This window comes from Acinonyx jubatus, chromosome C2 (assembly GCF_027475565.1).
Source record: "Acinonyx jubatus isolate Ajub_Pintada_27869175 chromosome C2, VMU_Ajub_asm_v1.0, whole genome shotgun sequence".
NCBI classification, from domain to species: domain Eukaryota; kingdom Metazoa; phylum Chordata; class Mammalia; order Carnivora; family Felidae; genus Acinonyx; species Acinonyx jubatus.
Genome location: NC_069384.1, coordinates 87,842,590 through 87,862,090, shown reverse-complemented (window position 1 = coordinate 87,862,090; position 19,501 = coordinate 87,842,590). Strand labels below are relative to the sequence as shown.

The 19,501-nt window shown below is 42.8% G+C and overlaps 2 long non-coding RNA genes across 4 annotated transcripts in view; one reads left to right on the top strand and one right to left on the bottom strand.

Moving 5' to 3' along the window:
- LOC128315234 (uncharacterized) overlaps nt 1-19,501 on the top strand; it is a 597,865-nt gene that overhangs the window by 170,660 nt on the left and 407,704 nt on the right. The gene's annotated exons all lie outside the window — the stretch shown is intronic.
- On the bottom strand, nt 3,030-19,051 carry LOC128315235 (uncharacterized). The gene is made up of 2 exons (XR_008297804.1): nt 17,140-19,051; nt 3,030-3,190 (listed from the first exon to the last, which is right to left on the bottom strand). It is a non-coding gene; the product is annotated as an uncharacterized LOC128315235 (long non-coding RNA).

The window sequence follows — 19,501 nt, the reverse complement described above, 5'->3', positions numbered from 1 at the left end:
TGTTCTAAGCATCTAAGCACCATGTACAGCATGGTGACTACAGTTAACAATACTGTATTATATACTTGAAATTTAAAAAGAGTAGGTTTTAAATGTTCTCACCATAACAATAAAAAACGGCAATCATGCAAGGTGAAGGATGCGTTAACCTTATTGTAGTGAGAATTATATGCGTGTACACCTTAAGCTTCTACAACATGTCCATTATATTTCAAGGCTGGGGAAAACGGAACAGGAATGTTGGGCAGACTTAAACATGATAAACATTTAAGATGGGTAGGGATTGCGTAAACAGCTTTAACAGGGCATATCAGCAGCAGGTGATTAAAGTATATGAATTGGATGAAAGGGCATGAATAAGAATGGAAAAGAAAGTATCTTCTTTAATTACCATAATTTTACATTAATCATTTCATCTTCATCACATCTCACAGATATGCATGTTCACATTTTGTGGATAAGGAAAGTGAAGAGGTTAAATTAAGCCCTTCTTTAATATGATTCTTGTAAAGCCATAACCCACAGAGCCCAGTCCTGTACAATGTTTTGGTTTAAAAAATCAAAAGAAAACAATATACTAAAGTACAAGAAAAATAGTTTCAGAATTGAATTTCTTTCCTTGAATGTCACGGTGAGGCTCCCTATACCTTTCTGTGATGATCTCCTGCACTGGTTCTGAGCCTTGTTCATCTCAGCACTGTGACCTACTTGGTGTGCCTCTAGGCTTTAACTCCCCTGCCCCAATCCTGACTCCACATTTCAAAACCCACAATAAATGGTCTTGAAGAGTAAGACTTTTCCTGGACTTCTGGGCAGGGAAGTCAAGCTAGAATCTGTTCAATGGGCAGGTTGAGGAAAGGCTGTGAATTTCACTGTTAATTTGGCTGCAACACCCTTTTTAGTGGAGCTGTGATTCTGACCCAGATGCTTCTCTGAAATTTGCATGTTTTCCGTCCTCCATGCTACCTGGGGAGAGCGCTGGAATAACAGAAGCAAAGACTGACTCTCCCCAGTCCAACCTTCTTGATCTTTGCTCTGCTAAAAATCTCTAACACTTAATGAAGTACCAAATAGTATAATGTTTTCTGTGTTTTACTTAGGTCAGCCTGATACAGGCTGTCCCCTCGGCCTGGAATACCCTTTCCCTGCTTATCTTCTGATCAGTGCCTACTCACCTCTGAAGGCCCAACTGATGTGTGTACGTCTCTTAGGCTGCCCAGAATTCTGCACATGTATCTTTAGTGTTAAGTTACCACGGTGTGTTGTGGTTATGGTTACCCATTTGCAAGTTGCAGGAAACTTTGTGCTTCTCTGGCACAGGAATCATGCCTCATTCACCTGCTTATTCCTTCCAATGCCCAGCATGGCTTCTACCACTTAGCTGCTCACTAAACACTTTTTTTAAATGAATAAAAAGTTAATTATTCAGTTAGTCTTGTAGGTAGCGGAGGGCTGTGCCCTAAATGAGATGCTCAATAGCACTAACTGATCTGAGAGCAGGAGGGAGATGCTGTAAGTCCTTGAGCAGGGATTGACGTGATAAAATTCATGTTTCAGGAGAATGGATGTGGCAGCAAGATCTGTCATTTGAGACTTTCAGGCCTTAGAATAATTGCTGGTGTTTTGACATTCTTCTGTATCTTTGGGGAAATATACGGAACTAATGTGAAAGAAATTCTTTTGGGACCTTCTCAGAAGTAACTGGTACTGATTCAGCAAAACAAGGTATCAGAAAGGATCCTAGCATAGTCCCTCCCTCCCCAAGGCTTTGAGAGGGAGGCATATGCTCTTTTTACCTCCACATTAAGTGCCAGGAATTGTTAATGAACAGATCCTTTCCTTTTTGATTCCTTGTGCTCTGTCTCCCTTCTGCTTTACATGTTTAGTTATGTATATTCCACTGAAGATAAGATTTACAACAGCCATCTTTCTTATATTTACAAGTTGACTACTTTTTTCTCGTTGTAAATTGGTTCTTTGATGATGGGTTAACATTTGACACAATATTTTCAACCATCCCATGAGGATTTAATTTGTTATTCAGACACAAAATATTTTCTGATCTACACGAGTTGTATTTGGAATCTCCAAAGTTGATTGCTATTGCCTGGATGGTCCCAGTGTAAGTCCTGCTGACCTCTGTCTCTGCAAGCGTTAGAGTTCTGTGTCGTCTCATGTGAAACCACGAAGGCAGTGAGTGTTTAAAGGTGGTCAAGCAGAGAAAACTGAAGGTCAGTGATGTTAAATGATAGCTCAAGGTCCTACAGCTTGTAGGAGAAGCCCTAGATCTTAAAAACACACATTTCAGGAGAAATTGGGGAAAAAAGGAGACCAGTTATGAGATGGTGAAGTTAGAATTACTTAGGGTCATTTAAAATTAAGGGAAATCTACATGTCTACTGCTCAATATGTGCTGAATATCACCAACCATTGAAATCACTTCAGAAGTTTCTAGAACTTAAGAATTTTTGTTTGACATACAGATGGGCCACAGAATTAACTGTGTCTTGGGTTGAAATTTGAGGTATAATGGGTTCAATATGAATGGCCTTAATTTATAAAATTTGGGGTTGGGCCCTAATGGTGTTTATGGCTGGATATTGCTATCTGTGGATGTATAGTTTTCTATAGATTGAAACCTTAAACCCCAGCTTTAAATATCACATATCTGAGCATTTATAAAGATGAAAACATTCAATTTGGGTAGTCCAGCTTTTGCTGGGTATCTTTGTGTGTTACACACATGCTAGGGAATAAAGATATGATGAAGGGCTAGGCCCGGCCTCAAGAACTCCCAGTTTAGAGGAAGGGTCAGAAACCTTGGTGGTCATGGCAGTGGCACAATTATGCACAGGGAGCTAAAGAAATGGAGAGGAGGTAACATTATCCAACCTGGAAATCTGGGAGACAATTGAATCATGTCTTGAAGGTTGTGTGAAGGAAGGTGTAGAGGATACTACACAGACTGGAACTGAGTTGTAAATGTATTATTTTAACATGAGTCCATAACCCAGTAACAACAGACCCACTATCTCAAAGTAGAAGTTTTATTTCTAATTATGTTTATGAAGACCGGTTCTTCCCATTTCTTAGATCTTCTGGTTGCTTTTGCTGTTGCCCTGTAATTTTCTGCTGTTCATATTTAGATGTGTATCATCCATTTTCATCAACAGGGAGGATAGGATTACAACTAGGAAAAAAAATGAGGGCCATTAAGTAGGCAGTTTGGTTCACAGACTCATGTAAACCTAATGCATAGAAACGATGGACAGCAATATCCAATGTGAAAAGTCAATGGAAAATGATTAAGGTTAGGTTTTGACGTGGCTATTTGTTATTTGTATTTTGTGGCTTGCCCACTTCCCCAAAGCTCCTATTCCATAATAAGTTGACCCATGACCATTTTCATACTAGCAGCTACAATTTTAGAGAGACTCAAGGATGTTCGGATGCAGATCGGTGTGCTTTAATCAGTTTTTGACTCATTGCTTTTTTAACTTAAAACTTTCCTAAGCTGTAGTTTCCTCATTCATAGAATGGGAGAGAAATATCTTAGTGCTATTTTGGAATTAAATGAAATAACATTTAGCAATGTTAGGTACTGTAACTAGAACATAATAGGTGCTGAGTAAATGAAAGCTTATATTGTTACTCTCATTCCCTCAACAGTGTCCTATTGCTTAGGTATTAATTACATGACACCCTTCCCTCCTGCCCCAGAGTGTCCAAATTCAGTCTGAAGTACCGATTAGTAACCAGAGTGAAAAAGCTCAATCCCTCTATTAGTCACTAAGAGCAGAAAGTCTTAGAAGTTCAGTCTGCCCTCTCTAATGATTGAACTTCTTCCCTGTTATATATCCAGATATTTTCTGGGTTTGTTAGCTTCTCAGGGATGATCTGGTCCAGCTTTGCTCTGTTGTGGTATGCACACCCCGGTGATTGTAGACGTTGGTTAAAACTAGCATAAGTAAGTTGAATGTAAGTGGAGAAGGTAAGTGAGGTTCCCAACACATCAGGTGGCAGTGGCTGCTAGGGTGGCATTGCTCCTGAAGCAGCTATAGTTCTTCTGTGTGTGTGTGTGTGTGGTGCAGGGGAGACTACCAATTCCTCTGTTCCTGGCACTTTTCTCACCAAAGAAGAGAGGAGGGGCCAACCAACAGTGCAGACTCAATTTTCTTCCACACTAAGTGTGCAGTAAATGGTTATATTCGGTTGGGCAAACAAGGGCGAGTGGCCAGACAGTATGCTGCCAGATGCTGTAGCAGGTGTTTGGCCCCCCATTGTTCATGGCATTCCAGGACAGCATACTTGAATCTAGCAGGGATGAGAATCTGTCTCTGGGAGGGGAACCAGGTTCTGGGACTGTGGGGCTTTCTAGCTACATGAATAGGCAGCACTGGCTCCTCCTCTGGCATATTCAAGGGTAGAGATTTGGTAGCAAAATGACCTGGCAGGACTTTAAGTCCATCCTTATCCTGCCAGCCAAGTGGTTTTCACTGGGGAAGCATTAGTTCTTCCATTGGCAGAATTAGGGGCTAAGGTCCAAGCCTGGAGGTTGTGGTTGGTTTGACATAGTGAGCTTAAGGCGTATTCATGGTTGGGGAAGCCTTCAACCCTCCCTGGTGCAGCTGGTGAGGCTGGGGTCCAAGCCATGTGGTTGACTAGAATTGATTGCCTTAAGTGCTCAGCAAGGGCTGGTTTCTATGACTACATGTGAGCGGCCTGCTCCTCTTCTGGGAGGCAAGCTTGCAGGGAATGACCACAAGCAAGGTAACCCCTACTACTCACATGATACATGAAATACTGACAGACTGTTCATGTTAGTTTTATATTAGGACTGGAATTAGTTCCATTTTTTTAGCCATTAGATATAAAATTTAATTTTTTTCCATGTTAAGCAAAACTGTAATTGGGGGCTATAAGAGTTTACTTGGCATCCTGATATTGTTCCTTGGGACTGACCTTTTGTGGCTACAATAGACCTCCATTTGACACTTATTTATGTTTATCAAGGGTGTTATGTAGAGGTGAGTCCTGTGGACTTCAAGATAGTCATTCCTTCATTCTTTCATTAATTCATAAAACATACATTTACTCAAAACTTGATTACTTGGGACAGATAAATGGACAAACAGTAGTTTGAAGAATAGTTTGCTTGGAGAGAAAGGAAGGTGAGCTCAGAACTGTAATCAACGTAACAAATACCACAACAGAAGCAACTGCGAAGTCCTTTTGGAGCATAGAGGTAGGAGTAATTGGCCCTGAACAATAGGGGAAAATTTTTACCATAGACATGCTATTCAGGTTAGGTCTTGAAATGAGAATAACTTTCCTTGGTGGGGAAGAGGCAGAAGAACTTTCTGGGAAGGGGATATAATTTGTGTCAAGCCCTGGAGGTTGGGGAAGCCTGGCTTGATTACAGAATGGCAAAAGGCCAATGGGGCTAGAATGTAGGTTTGAGGCTCAGGGGAGAGAATAAAAGTAAAGACCATTTATTGACAGGGAGAGTGGGTGTCTGACTATGGGAGGAAGTCCGAAATCTGTATTTCTAAGACGATTTCCCAAAGTATGCCCCATAATTCACTAGCGCTTGAGATATGGACTAAGATTTGCAGGTTAAGTGTGGAAATGCTACTAAACACTATAGCATGTGTATATATGTATATGTACAATACTATATTACTCTATGAGCTCTGATAGGTTATAGCATAGAAACCTCTTCAACTATTTGTTTTTTTGACTCAACCATAGTATTGTTTTGAGTTATTAACATCTTGAGGAATTAACATTCTATGTTGTCCATCTAGGTAATGCTATTCTAGGGACATGTAAACTCAAAGTAGGCCTGGAAGGGGAAGAAGACCAGTCAGACCTATGTGTATTAGAAAGACCCATAACCTTTTGGGACCTTGGCTATGAAGCCTGGAGTTAGTGATTACTGAGGGTGCTCAAGGCAGGTACTCAGGAGAAACAGGAGACAGATCTTCAGCACCTAGGGGCTATGTTGGGGAACTAGCCTCAGGGGCAGTGGGTTTACCTGGTCACTGGAGCACAAGACCACAGTGTCAGACATTGGTATATCAAAGTAAGAGTGGCCTATTAATAGAAGGTGAACTGTTAATAATTGACATGAAACTTCTTGTGTTCTTACAAAGCATCCGAATCCGGCACAAATTCTGAAGAATGTCTGATCCTGTGGGGTAGGAGTAAGGTGGGGGATTGAGGGCCAAGAGGGTTTGATCTCCAGGAGCCCATCAAGCACCATCCAATCTCCTTCTCTCCAATCTCCTTCTTATGTTTGTTGCCCTCAGGATACCTGTCTCTAACATGGCCTCCAATTCCTTCTTGTTCTGTTCCCTGCTTTCTCCTTCAGTGACTTGTTTCAAATTCTCACTCACCCAATGCTCCAAAACTCCTTCCCATCCACCGACATGTCCCATTCTATACAGCTGTTAAAAGTGAACAATTATTGAATGCTTACAGTGTATTGGGTCCTTTGCTAAACACTTGACATAAATGATTTATTTACAGTAATCCATAGGATGGTCACATAGGAATGCATTTAGGGGTAAATAATAGAACACCTCACTAACAGTAGCATAAACTAATTTGGACAATTTCTTCTCATAAAGTCCACAGGGAGGCAGTTTTTGAATTGTCTCCCTCCATATTACCACTAGAGACTCCAGACTCTATGTAACTTCTTATTCCATCTTCCTTAGCCTTTGACAATTGTCTTCATGTTTTAGCCTCATGATTGCAAAGTAGGTGCTGTATCTGTAGGCATCATGTTGACATCTCCCTTTATATAGTGTGTGTGAGCTGGTGTATTGAGAACACATAGCTTTCCCAGAAACTTCTGGGCTGTTTCTGTTCTTGTCTCATTGGTAAGAAGTGGCCTGTGATCTTTCCAGCTGGAAAGAGGCTGGGAAATTGAAGATTTAGGTTTCTAATCTCTACAGTTGAGGAAGGCAAGGGTGAAATGGGTTGAAATTGGGTTTTAGGTTCAGCCTACGTAGAGGACCTATCATGGTAGGCATTGTTATTCTCATATTAAATGACAAAGCAGCACAGGAGGCTGTTAGCTTGCTTAACATCACTGTTAAATTTTAGAGGCAGAGTCCAAGTTGACTTAGTCTGATTCAAAACCCTACATAGTTCCCCTATCCCACATGGTCTTTTCAAAATTTTAAAGTTCAGTTGAATTCAATCTCTGTTTACTGAGTGAACATCTATACTGAAAGCACTATATTGGAATTCCAAATGGACACACAGATAATCAAAACATTGTACCCATCCTCTAGAAATCAATCACCCTGATGGAGGTGGACTTGAATGGCTGATGTCAGATGACAATGACTTATTGTCCCAACAATAAGTTGTGGGTGTACTGGGGAGGGACAGTGGAATCCTGCATTGGGAATCCTGAAAAGGCTTTCTGGAAGAGAGATATGATCTGGGCCATCTGTATGGAGAGGTTTCTTTTATGAGCACTGTGGTTATTGTTCTTATTTTCTGTAAACCTCATTTACTGATAACCTAGTCTTAGTTCATTTTGGGTGGAGTTTTTTGGAAATTAATGCAGAAGCATAATGTCTGCAAGTAAATCAATTGATCAAGTTTTTGGTTTTTATTTTAATATTTCCCCCAAATCCCACCATCTTGGACTTCAAACCCAAACTAGATCTAGTCTATCAAATGAAAACTCATGAAGTAAGACGTTTCAAAACAGTAATAACCACAAAGCCATTTGAAATAAGCTTAACCTATTATATATTTTCCTAAACAAGCTGAAGTGTCAGGTGGCATTCCATAAAGAAAAGTTTTTATATTCCAATTACACAGGAATAAAATGACAGATGAACCATTTTTTACCCTGACACAAGGTAATATAATGTACTATTCTTTCAGTGGGGAAAAAATTAGAATGAACCTGAATAGAAGTGAAGTGAGAATACCTTTTTTTTTTTTTTAAGTTTTTATTTGAGAGAGAGAGAGAGAGGGACAGAGAGACAGGGAGAGGGGCAGAGTGGGGGCGGGGGAGAGAATCCTAGGCAGGCTCCATGCTTGATGCCTCTGTAATCAAGAGCTTAGAGGGGGAGAGAGTGCTTGGAGGGGGGGAGAGAGAGAGAGAGTGCTTGGAGGGAGGGAGAGAGAGAGAGTGCTTGGAGGGGGGGAGAGAGAGAGTGCTTGGAGGGGGAGAGAGAGAGAGAGTGCTTGGAGGGGGAGAGAGAGAGAGAGTGCTTGGAGGGGGGAGAGAGAGAGAGAGTGCTTGGAGGGAGGGAGAGAGAGAGAGTGCTTGGAGGGAGGGAGAGAGAGAGTGCTTGGAGGGAGGGAGAGAGAGAGAGTGCTTGGAGGGAGAGAGAGAGAGAGAGAGTGCTTGGAGAGAGAGAGAGAGAGAGTGCTTGGAGGGAGAGAGAGAGAGAGAGAGTGCTTGGAGGGAGAGAGAGAGAGAGAGTGCTTGGAGGGAGAGAGAGAGAGAGAGTGCTTGGAGAGAGAGAGAGAGAGTGCTTGGAGAGAGAGAGAGTGCTTGGAGAGAGAGAGAGTGCTTGGAGGGAGAGAGAGAGAGTGCTTGGAGGGAGAGAGAGAGAGTGCTTGGAGGGAGAGAGAGAGAGTGCTTGGAGGGAGAGAGAGAGAGTGCTTGGAGGGAGAGAGAGAGAGTGCTTGGAGGGAGAGAGAGAGAGTGCTTGGAGGGAGAGAGAGAGAGAGTGCTTGGAGGGAGAGAGAGAGAGAGAGAGAGTGCTTGGAGGGAGAGAGAGAGAGTGCTTGGAGGGAGAGAGAGAGAGAGAGAGAGTGCTTGGAGGGAGAGAGAGAGAGAGAGAGAGTGCTTGGAGGGAGAGAGAGAGAGAGAGTGCTTGGAGGGAGAGAGAGAGAGAGAGTGCTTGGAGGGGGAGAGAGAGAGAGAGAGTGCTTGGAGGGGAGAGAGAGAGAGAGAGAGTGCTTGGAGGGGGAGAGAGAGAGAGAGAGTGCTTGGAGGGAGAGAGAGAGAGAGAGAGTGCTTGGAGGGAGAGAGAGAGAGAGAGTGCTTGGAGGGAGAGAGAGAGAGAGAGTGCTTGGAGGGAGAGAGAGAGAGAGAGTGCTTGGAGGGAGAGAGAGAGAGAGAGAGTGCTTGGAGGGAGAGAGAGAGAGAGAGAGTGCTTGGAGGGAGAGAGAGAGAGAGAGAGTGCTTGGAGGGAGAGAGAGAGAGAGAGAGTGCTTGGAGGGAGAGAGAGAGAGAGAGAGAGTGCTTGGAGGGAGAGAGAGCGAGAGAGAGAGAGTGCTTGGAGGGGAGAGAGAGAGAGAGAGAGTGCTTGGAGGGAGAGAGAGAGAGAGAGAGAGAGTGCTTGGAGGGGAGAGAGAGAGAGAGAGAGTGCTTGGAGGGGAGAGAGAGAGAGAGAGTGCTTGGAGGGAGGAGAGAGAGAGAGAGAGTGCTTGGAGGGAGAGAGAGAGAGAGAGTGCTTGGAGGGAGAGAGAGAGAGAGAGTGCTTGGAGGGAGAGAGAGAGAGAGAGTGCTTGGAGGGAGAGAGAGAGAGAGAGTGCTTGGAGGAGAGAGAGAGAGAGAGTGCTTGGAGGGAGAGAGAGAGAGAGTGCTTGGAGGGAGAGAGAGAGAGAGTGCTTGGAGGGAGAGAGAGCGAGAGAGAGTGCTTGGAGGGAGAGAGAGCGAGAGCTTAGAGGGAGAGGGAGAGAGAGCGAGAGCTTAGAGGGAGAGGGAGAGAGAGCGAGAGCTTAGAGGGAGAGGGAGAGAGAGCGAGAGCTTAGAGGGAGAGGGAGAGAGAGCGAGAGCTTAGAGGGAGAGGGAGAGAGAGCGAGAGCTTAGAGGGAGAGGGAGAGAGAGCGAGAGCTTAGAGGGAGAGGGAGAGAGAGCGAGAGCTTAGAGGGAGAGGGAGAGAGAGCGAGAGAGAGAATGCATGAGCAGGGGAGGGGCAGAGAGAGAGAGAGAGAGAGAATGCATGAGCAGGGGAGGGGCAGAGAGAGAGAGGGAGACACAGAATCTGAAGCAAGCTCCAGGCTCTGAGCTGTCAGCACAGAGCCCCATGTGGGGCTTGAACTCACGGACTGTGAGATCATGACCTAAGCTGAAGTCGGACGCCCAACCGACTGAGCCACCCAGGTGCCCCACGAATAGTTTTAATTATAGATCTTAGTGCCCCCCCCGCCCCCCCCCCAATCAAAAGATAAAGGGTCAAAGCACATGACCAGAGTGTTCACAAAAGAGGCAAAACAATGGCTAAGGGCATATAGAAAATTGAAAGCAATAGAGAAATGCAGAGGAAAACAAGCCATCATTTCCTTTTTGTCTGCTAAATTAGCAAAGAATTAGGATAAATCGATTGGCAAGAATTTAGTGAGATGGCAAGATCCTGTGCCCGTTTTAGGATTATAAAGTGCTCTCTTTCCAGGAAGCAGTTGAACAGTGTATATCAAGAACCTCAAAACATTTACAATGTTTAACCCCTTAATTCTACTTCTGGAATCACATGGAAATAGAAACATCCTGAAGAAGTAATCTGAAATGTGGACAAAAATGGATGCACAAATCTGTATATTACAGAGTTGTTAGAAAAATGAAAATATAATACCCAATAATAGGGGATGGGTTAAGTACACAGTATATCTATATGATCCAATGATTTAGGCAATATGAAAAAAGATGTGAAAACTTAATAATATGGGGAAATACTGAGATGATGTTCAGGGTATAAACAGCACAATGACCACTATAAAAAACATCTGAAAAAAAAAAAACCTTCAAAATGTTAACAGTTTTTACTGAGTTGTGGCATTTGGCAAACTTTGCTTTTTATATATTTTGTGTCTTCTAAATCTTCTACAGTGAGCACACGTGGTGATGATGATGATAAAAGAAGGCTGATAAAGCATGGGCCCCGAGTCTGCCAGGGAGAGCAGTTGCTCTTTCTTGCTTCTCCGAGATCCCAGCCATGCTGCCAGACCTCACAGGCAGGTGACAATCTGGGCTTGCCCCTGCCTGTCCAGAACTTTCTCTTGGGGAGGCAGTGGCTGCTTCAATTCATCTTAGCCATCTGCTGACACAAGGTTCTTAAAGAAATTCTCACAGGCTTGCAGGCTTCGAAAGGCAAGGCAAGACAGCCTGTGGCGGCCATTCTTGAGACCTCCCCTGTTGCTCACTGTGGTCAGGTTGCAGTCTGGCCCTGTTCTGGCCCAGCGACGGGACAGAGCTGTGGGCTTTGTGCTCGGAACACAAATGTGCTATTAGACCTCCATGTGGTTCAAGAAGACGACTTGGCAGAGTGTTCGTACCCATACCTGGAGAGCATTAGCACCTCTGTGTGACAGTTAAGCCCTCAAAGAGTTCTGTGTCCTGCCAGCTGATGAACTCTAGGGTAGCTGTGAGCAGGTGGTACTACCCAGGGGGGTCATGACCATCCTGGAGTGGAGATAGGAGAACAGGCCTACTACAGATATCACTGACCCCCTAGTCTGGAGTCTAATTGTGAAACTTCTCTAAATGGCATGGCTGTGGGGGATGGGGGGCACCTGGATGGTTCAGTTGGTTAAACATCTGACTCTTAATTTTGGGTCAGGTCATAGTCTCATGGTTTGTGAGAATTGAGCCTCGTGTCAGGATTCTCTCTCTCTGTCTCCCCCCTCTCGCTCCAACCCATGAGTGTGTGAGTGTGCTCTCTCAAACATTGAAGAATATCCTCTTAAATGGCATCAGGGAAGTTTGCTAGATAGGACTGGTTTTATTCAATCCGTTGAATCCATCTGGTAGTTGTAATGATGGGTGCTGGGCAGACATGTCAGGCTCTCTACCTACAGCTGAAATACTGTAAGTAAAATTTTAATTGAATCTTTACTACTCTCGAGGTCAGTGTCCTTATCCTCCTCTCATAGATGAAACGAACCTAAATCCCACCCATTACAAGAAAGCAATCCAGGATTCAAGCTCAAGTCCTTGTAACTCCCAAGGTTTATCATGCTTATAATCAGCACACTGACGCTTCCCAAACTTCTGTCATTTTAGTGTCCGTGTCACTTTTACCAAAACCGTGTCCCATCCATAACTTGTTCAATATGTTTCATTGTCAGCTTGTTTTTTCCAATTAAACTTAGCCTTATCCTAAGTAGTAGTGAGAGATGAAATGGATTTAATGGCTGGTTGTATTGTTTTCAAATGTATCCATTTAAAAAGGCACGTAAGTTTTAAAAATGTTTGGTTCCTGTACCTTTAAAAATACTTGGGGGGAGCCTGGGTAGCTCAGTGGGTTAAGTGTCTGACTTCAGCTCAGGTCATGATCTCACTGTTCGAGAGTTCGAGCCTTGCATTGGGCTCTGTGCTGACAGCTAGGAGCCTGGAGCCTGCTTCCGATTCTGTGTCTCCCTCTCTCTCTGTACCTCTCCTGCTCATGCTCTGTCTCTCAAAAATAAACATTAAAAACATTTTTTAAAATACTTGGAACACCAGAGGATGTGTATCACATTTTGGGGAAACTACATTATGCCGCTTTCTTTAGACCGGACCAATGTGCTGCTAGGCTACCGACCAGTTGCTATTCACTGGTGGTCTTCTCTTCCTGCCCTTGGTCGAATTTCACTGGTCCTAACTGGTTCTGCTAATGTACTCATCCCAAGGCAAATGGTGGATCAAAGGGATGCTACCTCCCCTTCTCATCTTCCATGAGGAGTTGGGGTGTCTGACATGTTCTGCACGGGACTGTCCAGTCTTTGGATCAAGCATGTCAGGCTTTTAGAGTCAAGAACAGTGGCTCTGGCTCTTTTAGGAGCAGCTCACAGAATAACAGTGTAACAGAACTTGTAGTGTCTCTGTTGAGGAGATGGGGACCCTCCTAGGACTACTTTATTTTGCTTTATGATGTGGGCCCTAGTTAGACCTCTGAATGCTGTCAGTCACACACTTGCCCATAAAACATTGATCTGCTAGAAAGTCTCTCAGGGAAAAATTAATATCCCTTCACCTCTGTGCTATAAATGGATGACACTTTCACTATGCTGGTGCTATCTACAGCCTGAGAAAAACCTGGAAAGCAGAAAACTTGCCTCCTATACAGATAGAATGCTGAGCTAGGAATGAACAGGTCTTTATTCTCCTCTTTCCTGGGCCTCTATTTACTCCTCTACGACAATACCTTCCTCATGGGGCTACTCCATTGTGCCCGGAATGTGCAAAAGCACATAGTCCATTAAAATCTTTATACCATGGTAGTTACTGTGATACATCTAGGTATAAAATAAGGGGGTCAGAGCAATGAACTTTGCGCTTTTTCCACCCCCAGGATACTGTGACTCTGTCAAGGAGGGAGGGGGACAGAGGATTCTGAGCACATAACCTGGGTTTCTTTGGTAAGCTGAGTAAGTTAGATGGATGGTAGCATCCTTTATTTCTATTAAGTTTTAGAAGCTTGTTTGTGATATTTGGTAGTTGTATTGAGGCAGAAATGGAGGAATGAAGTAACATCAAGAATGCATCAGTCATCCTCCCCCTGAACAAAACTGAGGGAAACCAGAGTGGCCAGGAAGGGCAAAGACACCAGGGGTAATCACCAAATATCTAGGTCATTGGTCCCCAAATCCCCAAAAGGTGCTGGAACAATAGGGTGGTCTGATCCAATTATCACAAGATTCCATATTCTGATGAGATGGAAAGGAGGAGGAGTCATTTGATCTTTACGTATATTCATCTTGTCGGGGGAGATTTGACTTTAGTATCATGTTAACCCTGAACAGCTCCCCAACTTTGGTGATGATTTAAATCCTTGTTCTATGATTTTTCTAATAGCTATATTTATGTGCACTGCATTTTAATAGAGAAACTATCCCCAATCCTTACAGTAATGCTGTGGGGTGGACAATATCACTTCAATTTTACTGGTGAGAAGACCAGGGTGGGAAGGTTCAGCCATACTCCTGAGATTAGCTATTTAATAAGTGCCAGACCATGGGGTTGAGTCTGTTTGACTCAAACTCAATTCTGTTGTTGCATGCTAGTTTTGTCTTCACTCAGTAGTAACTCTTCCTGAGGCGTTACAAGGTTTAAAAGCCTGGCATTTCTTTTCTTTTTTTAAGTGGGCCCTATGTCCAATGTGGAGCTTGAACTCATGACTCAGATCAAGAGTCACATGCTCTACCAACTGAGCTAGCCAGGTGCCTCTAAATCTGGCATTTCTTGAGGTCAAATCTTGACAGAACATTAAAAGAAGGAAAAAAATATGCCACTGAATAAGAAGCTGGAAGCTTATTACATTAGTTATCCATATGATTTTGGAAATCACTTATCTAATTAGTCATTATGATTATTAGTCGTTTCTATGGAAACAACTCTATCTTATTACTCAAAATAGGCACCCAGTTATATGCTTATTTCTGCACAATCCAGACATCAGCACCTGACAGTTCTGACAATAGAAGGAGGAATTCCTGTTTTTTTTTTTTTTTATTTTTTATTTTTTTATTTTTAGTTGGGACATCTATTGGCTACAGAGTCCTATCTTTGTTAATACTCCTAATGGACCTCTCAGGCTCAGTCCTCGTCAGTTTCACAGATGTAGCGCAGTGGTCCTCCGATGTGGCCACACACTGGAGTCACCTGGAAGTGGCAATCTATTCACAGACCATCAGAATCCCTGATGGTGTCTCCAGGTGTCTCCAATGGACATGTAACTGGCTCTTAAGTTGCAAGTATTTCTAGGCGCGCGCACACACACACACACACACACACACACACACACACACACACTTCTCTCTCCACAGGCTTGCCAGAACATGAAACTGTGATTATCAAACCAAGTTGCTCCTTTAGAATCACCCAGGGTCGGGGGAAGGGGTTCAAAACAGACTGATGCCTGGGCCATCTTCACCGGATTTTGTATTAAATGGTCCCTGGAGGAGGCTGTTCAGACCTCAGTATTTTTAAAAGCTGTCCCCCACACCCACGGCCCCAGGTCATGCTATCCTACAACCAGGTTTTGAGCCACTGAGTCAGACCTACTAAGCTTGGCAGGAGGCTGAAGGCTCAAGTTTATTATGTTTACATTAGTTTCCAGTAAGGCCTGATGCTTTTCACCAGACATCTTCCTGGTTGAGACATTAAGAGCTGAATAGTGAAAAACTCAATTTAAATAAGATTTTCCAGAGTCATAGGGCTGAACATCTTGCCAGCCTGAGTTACAGAATACTGGTGCTAGCAATTACCGAAGAAGTGGCATAGGGGTTATCTGTGACAGTGGGGAATTCTAGTTTCGTTGCTCTGTTTGGCCTGGTTTCTCCAATCTGAAGCCTTCTTTCCCTCATGGAAATGAAGGGTTTTAAAACAATGAATCAACGGCCATATCACATTATAATGGAATACTGAAAATATTCAAGTCGCTTAATAGATTAAAACAACCATGCTTGTATTAACTAGTCAATGGGAAGCCGCTATCTGTAATTTAAATTCCTACCCATTATTTTGACCTGGTGGTGATTATGCTTTTAGTGAGTATAGGTAGCTTGCTTGTTGATTCCCTCTCCTTTCTCAGATCGGAATAGCGCTGCGTCCGCAGTGACCCCTTCACCATGATGAGAAAGAACTTTTCTAATGACTCAAATTCCTAAATTAAACTTAAAATGTTTACTGCAATGCTGCCAGGCCCACATTTTGTATCACCATTGCTTTAGGATAATATAATTCGGATAGAAATTATCTTTTGCACACAGCCATCAATTTTTGCTACTACTTTTTTTGCTCTCTTGACAATCTGGTCAGTGGGCTGTGGAAAAGTGCTTTTACTTGATTACTTACACTGTTGATAATCACTGTGGGTTTTGGCACAGCTAAGGCATTATTTCACAGACCTGCATTGCAATGGGGAATGGGTGTAACTTTAAAATACTGCCAAAGTTCCTGTGGCTTTAGCCGACACCAAGGAATGTACAAACTCAAACATGATTCTAATGACACTTCATTCTTTTATGGTGGTTTGCCTTGGGCCAGTCCACATACTGGGACAAAATAAACAAACATGGGTTGGTGGAGCAGAGCTCCCCTGCTGCTTTCAGGGCCCCCCCTGCTGTGGAGGCCTTCAGGAACAGCCTGTGTGTCCAACTTAATTGCCAGGACACTCAGCCTTCCCCTGGGAAGGAAAACATTTAAAAAAAAAATTTAAAAACCTATGGTGCCACTGTGCTATCTTCCAAAGGGAAGGAGATCCAATACTACTGTATGAACATTTTGTTTGCATCCAAATGTTGGTAAAGAAATGAAAAGAACAGAGACTTTGGAAGTGACCGCATAAGAAAGGAGAAGGATGTATGGAAGGAGAGAGCTGTATTAAATGACTGAGGAACACTCTTTTTTTCTGACTCCTTTGCTCAATTTTTTTATTATTTTTCAACATTTCAAACAAATCAGGTGTGCACAGTTGAATGCTCTTGGGGAAAATAATGACTCTGATTAGCTTAAAACCACTTCCAGCAGGTAACCCAAGGACTAGAATCGGTTTATTAAAAAAAAAATATTAACAAAGGTGTCAGTTATAAACAACACCTGACTTGCTGGGACCTAAACTAAGGTCTCTAAGTCCTTTCACAAAGTCATTGAACAACTGTCAGATATGTGAACAAGGTTCAGACACTTGAGAACTATGACCTGGAGGTCCTCTGTCCCTGTTACTCCACTGAACCACCTGCCATGGCAGACTACACAGTCATTCTAGAAAACCACATTACCCAGTTTTGAGGCTCTTTCTAGCATGTGTTCAGAATGATCACAGTTTTTCTAGTTCAAGTATCACTTATTCCTCATGGCTTTTGGTCTTGATATCCCATCCTACAGTCCCCACCATACACCAAGTCACTAACATTAGAAATTGTCATTATTGTAGTTATGAGCCCAGCTGATCTACCTCTGACGTGCCTCATGGACCCTTGTCCATTGCTCTCTTAGCCACAGGCTTTGATCATTATATCTTCCCTCTCCTTGAACAGCTAAGGAGCCTTTTAGTTCATCCTCCCACACATCCATTCTTTGCTGATTTTCACCTAAACCCAGACATCCGATAACTTCATTAGGATATCCAAGCTTTTCCATGGTACCTCAATTATGTTCAAATTCCTTATTTTCTTTCCTACTCAATGACCTCCCAATTGCTGCAGCGGACTCTTCTTCCTCAACTCACATACCTTGACTCTTCTTGGCTCAAGCTCTTTTGGGCTATCTTCTTCCTTCTGCTGGCATAGGTACCATCCTTCCATGTTTAGAGATGTTTTCTCCTGCTGTTTCTTCTGCCTACAACTAACTTCCTCTCTTTCTCCGGCTATTGTTGTTCACTTCTCTTTCAAGACCCAGAGCAAATGTTCCTGTTCAGAAGTTTTTTCTGCCTTGAGAGATGGAATACTCCTTCCTTCATCCCTTTAACACTTACTTTGTCTATTATCATATTCCCCTCCAGGTCCCCAAATTCCACAAATAGTTGTGCACTCATGTGGTTTTAACGTGAACTCCCAGGGGACCAGACTGCTTATTCACCCTTATCTTCCTGATATTTAATGCTGTGTCTGTCCGTGCTAGATGAAGGTTGTATTGAGGACTGAGTAGCCCAGGTATTTATGGTATTCTGCGTAGTATTCATGGGAAGTGCTGTAGATGTTGTAATGCAGATTGTGGCCCAATTCCCTATCAGGTCTTCCCTTGTGCATTACACGGATTGATCTACATGTTTCTTGAGTTTGGTGACAGCTTGAAAGTTGGGGGAATAAACCAAGAAGTAGACAATGATTTCCTTCCTGCACTGTCTGCTCAGGCTGGCCTCTTCATCCACTTGGGCAATCCCTTCCTTCTGCTAGCCTCGCCTTTGCTCCTGTCTCTGAAGCACCCCAGCCACTCCGAAGGCCAGCTCACTTTGGACCTTCTACAGCAAGCCTTCCCTGTGTTGTCCAGTCTGGGTCTTGTTTTTTTGCTGTCTCTCAAAAGGATTTTAGGATCTCTTTTTCACTGTTCGGCATTTTATTTTATATAGTGAGTACTGTTTGCTAATTATTTGACTTGGTAAATTTTTTTCCTGCTCAATTCAACTGAATGCTACTTCATTGTAACTTAATGTTTTCAGCAGAAGCATTCCAATGTCTCTCCTGGAGGCCATGGTTCTGCCATACCAGGTGTATAATAACTCTAAGCAAGTTTTACAAACTGTGTAAACCTCAAATATAAAGTGGAGAAAAGAACTGTACCTATGTTATGGCATGTAGAAGAAAAATATATTTGAAACATTTTGTGTTTGACAAATGTCTTCATATGTGATGGTTATTATTGGGAACAGTTTTAATCAAAGCCTGTTGAAATTGATTTATCTTCTACCCAAAGTCTGTGTAAGTAATGATGGATACTTTGAGGTCTTTATCATCTTGCTGGAGAATTGTGATAATTAGTTTGGCAAAAAGTTTCCTATTGCTGGATAATTGTGACGAATAGTTGGGCAAAAAGTAATGCCTGACAATGGTTCTTGGAAGTCTTCTCCAGAATGATTGCAGAATGGCTGATGCAGACACTGGAGTTGTGGTCTGTTCAGGGATGTCTTGGGGCCCAAATGAACTGCAAGAGCTTATGAATTGTCCCAAAACACACAAATAAAATGTGATTCATTAGATATTAACTAGTAAACTCGGTGTAGTTTTAGTGCCGTCATACCCAGACTGTAAGGTCATTGAAATACATCTGAGGCATTTCTCCTGAAGGATGGCTACTTGTTCCTCTGCCCAAAGAAAAAATAAAAACCACAACTCTATCTCAGCACAATAACCTGGGAAATATTTGTTTTAAAACCATTCTGTTTGCTTTCTTAATTCCTCCTATCTCCTCCCAGAAAATCTGAATTAACAAGGCAAAAATCCATTGCTGGCATTTAGGAAAAGCAGTATGATTCTTCTAGCTTTCACAGACTTTGCTCGCTGGGCCAGAAGCCCGGCTCATTTGGACACAGCTGTACTCTGAACTTACGTCGCTAGTTAACATTTCCACTCCTAGGCATTCATTTGGCTTATTTGTTCCAGAAAGCTTTCTGTTCCGTGATTAAATGTTTCACTGTGCTGTACCCACAGATCCATAACCTAGTTCAGTGGCTGAGTTTTCTAGGCTGTAACTTAAAGAGCCAGTGATCTATTAAAAGCCTTCCCCCCCCCCCCCATAATTAGATATGAGGTTGGCCCTATACACAATTTAATTGTAGGTTGAGTTTTAGTCTTGGGCCCTAAATTTCCAAGGTTCTTTCTACCCCCAGGGAGCCGAATCAGTAGGGTTTATCGGATATCCCATTCTTAATCTGGGTAGCTATATCCTGATCCTTATTAAGGCATTGATAGATCATTATGGGTTAGCTATTTACATCTGAAGTTTGTAGGCCTGAAATTTGGAAATATTTTAAGACCCTAGAGGATAAAATAATCACAGGATGACCTGGAAAAATTAGGTTTTATCATAGCATCAATTTTTACCAATTATAATATTTGGGGCAACAGGCTTTGATTTTTATTTCCCAAACTGAATTGG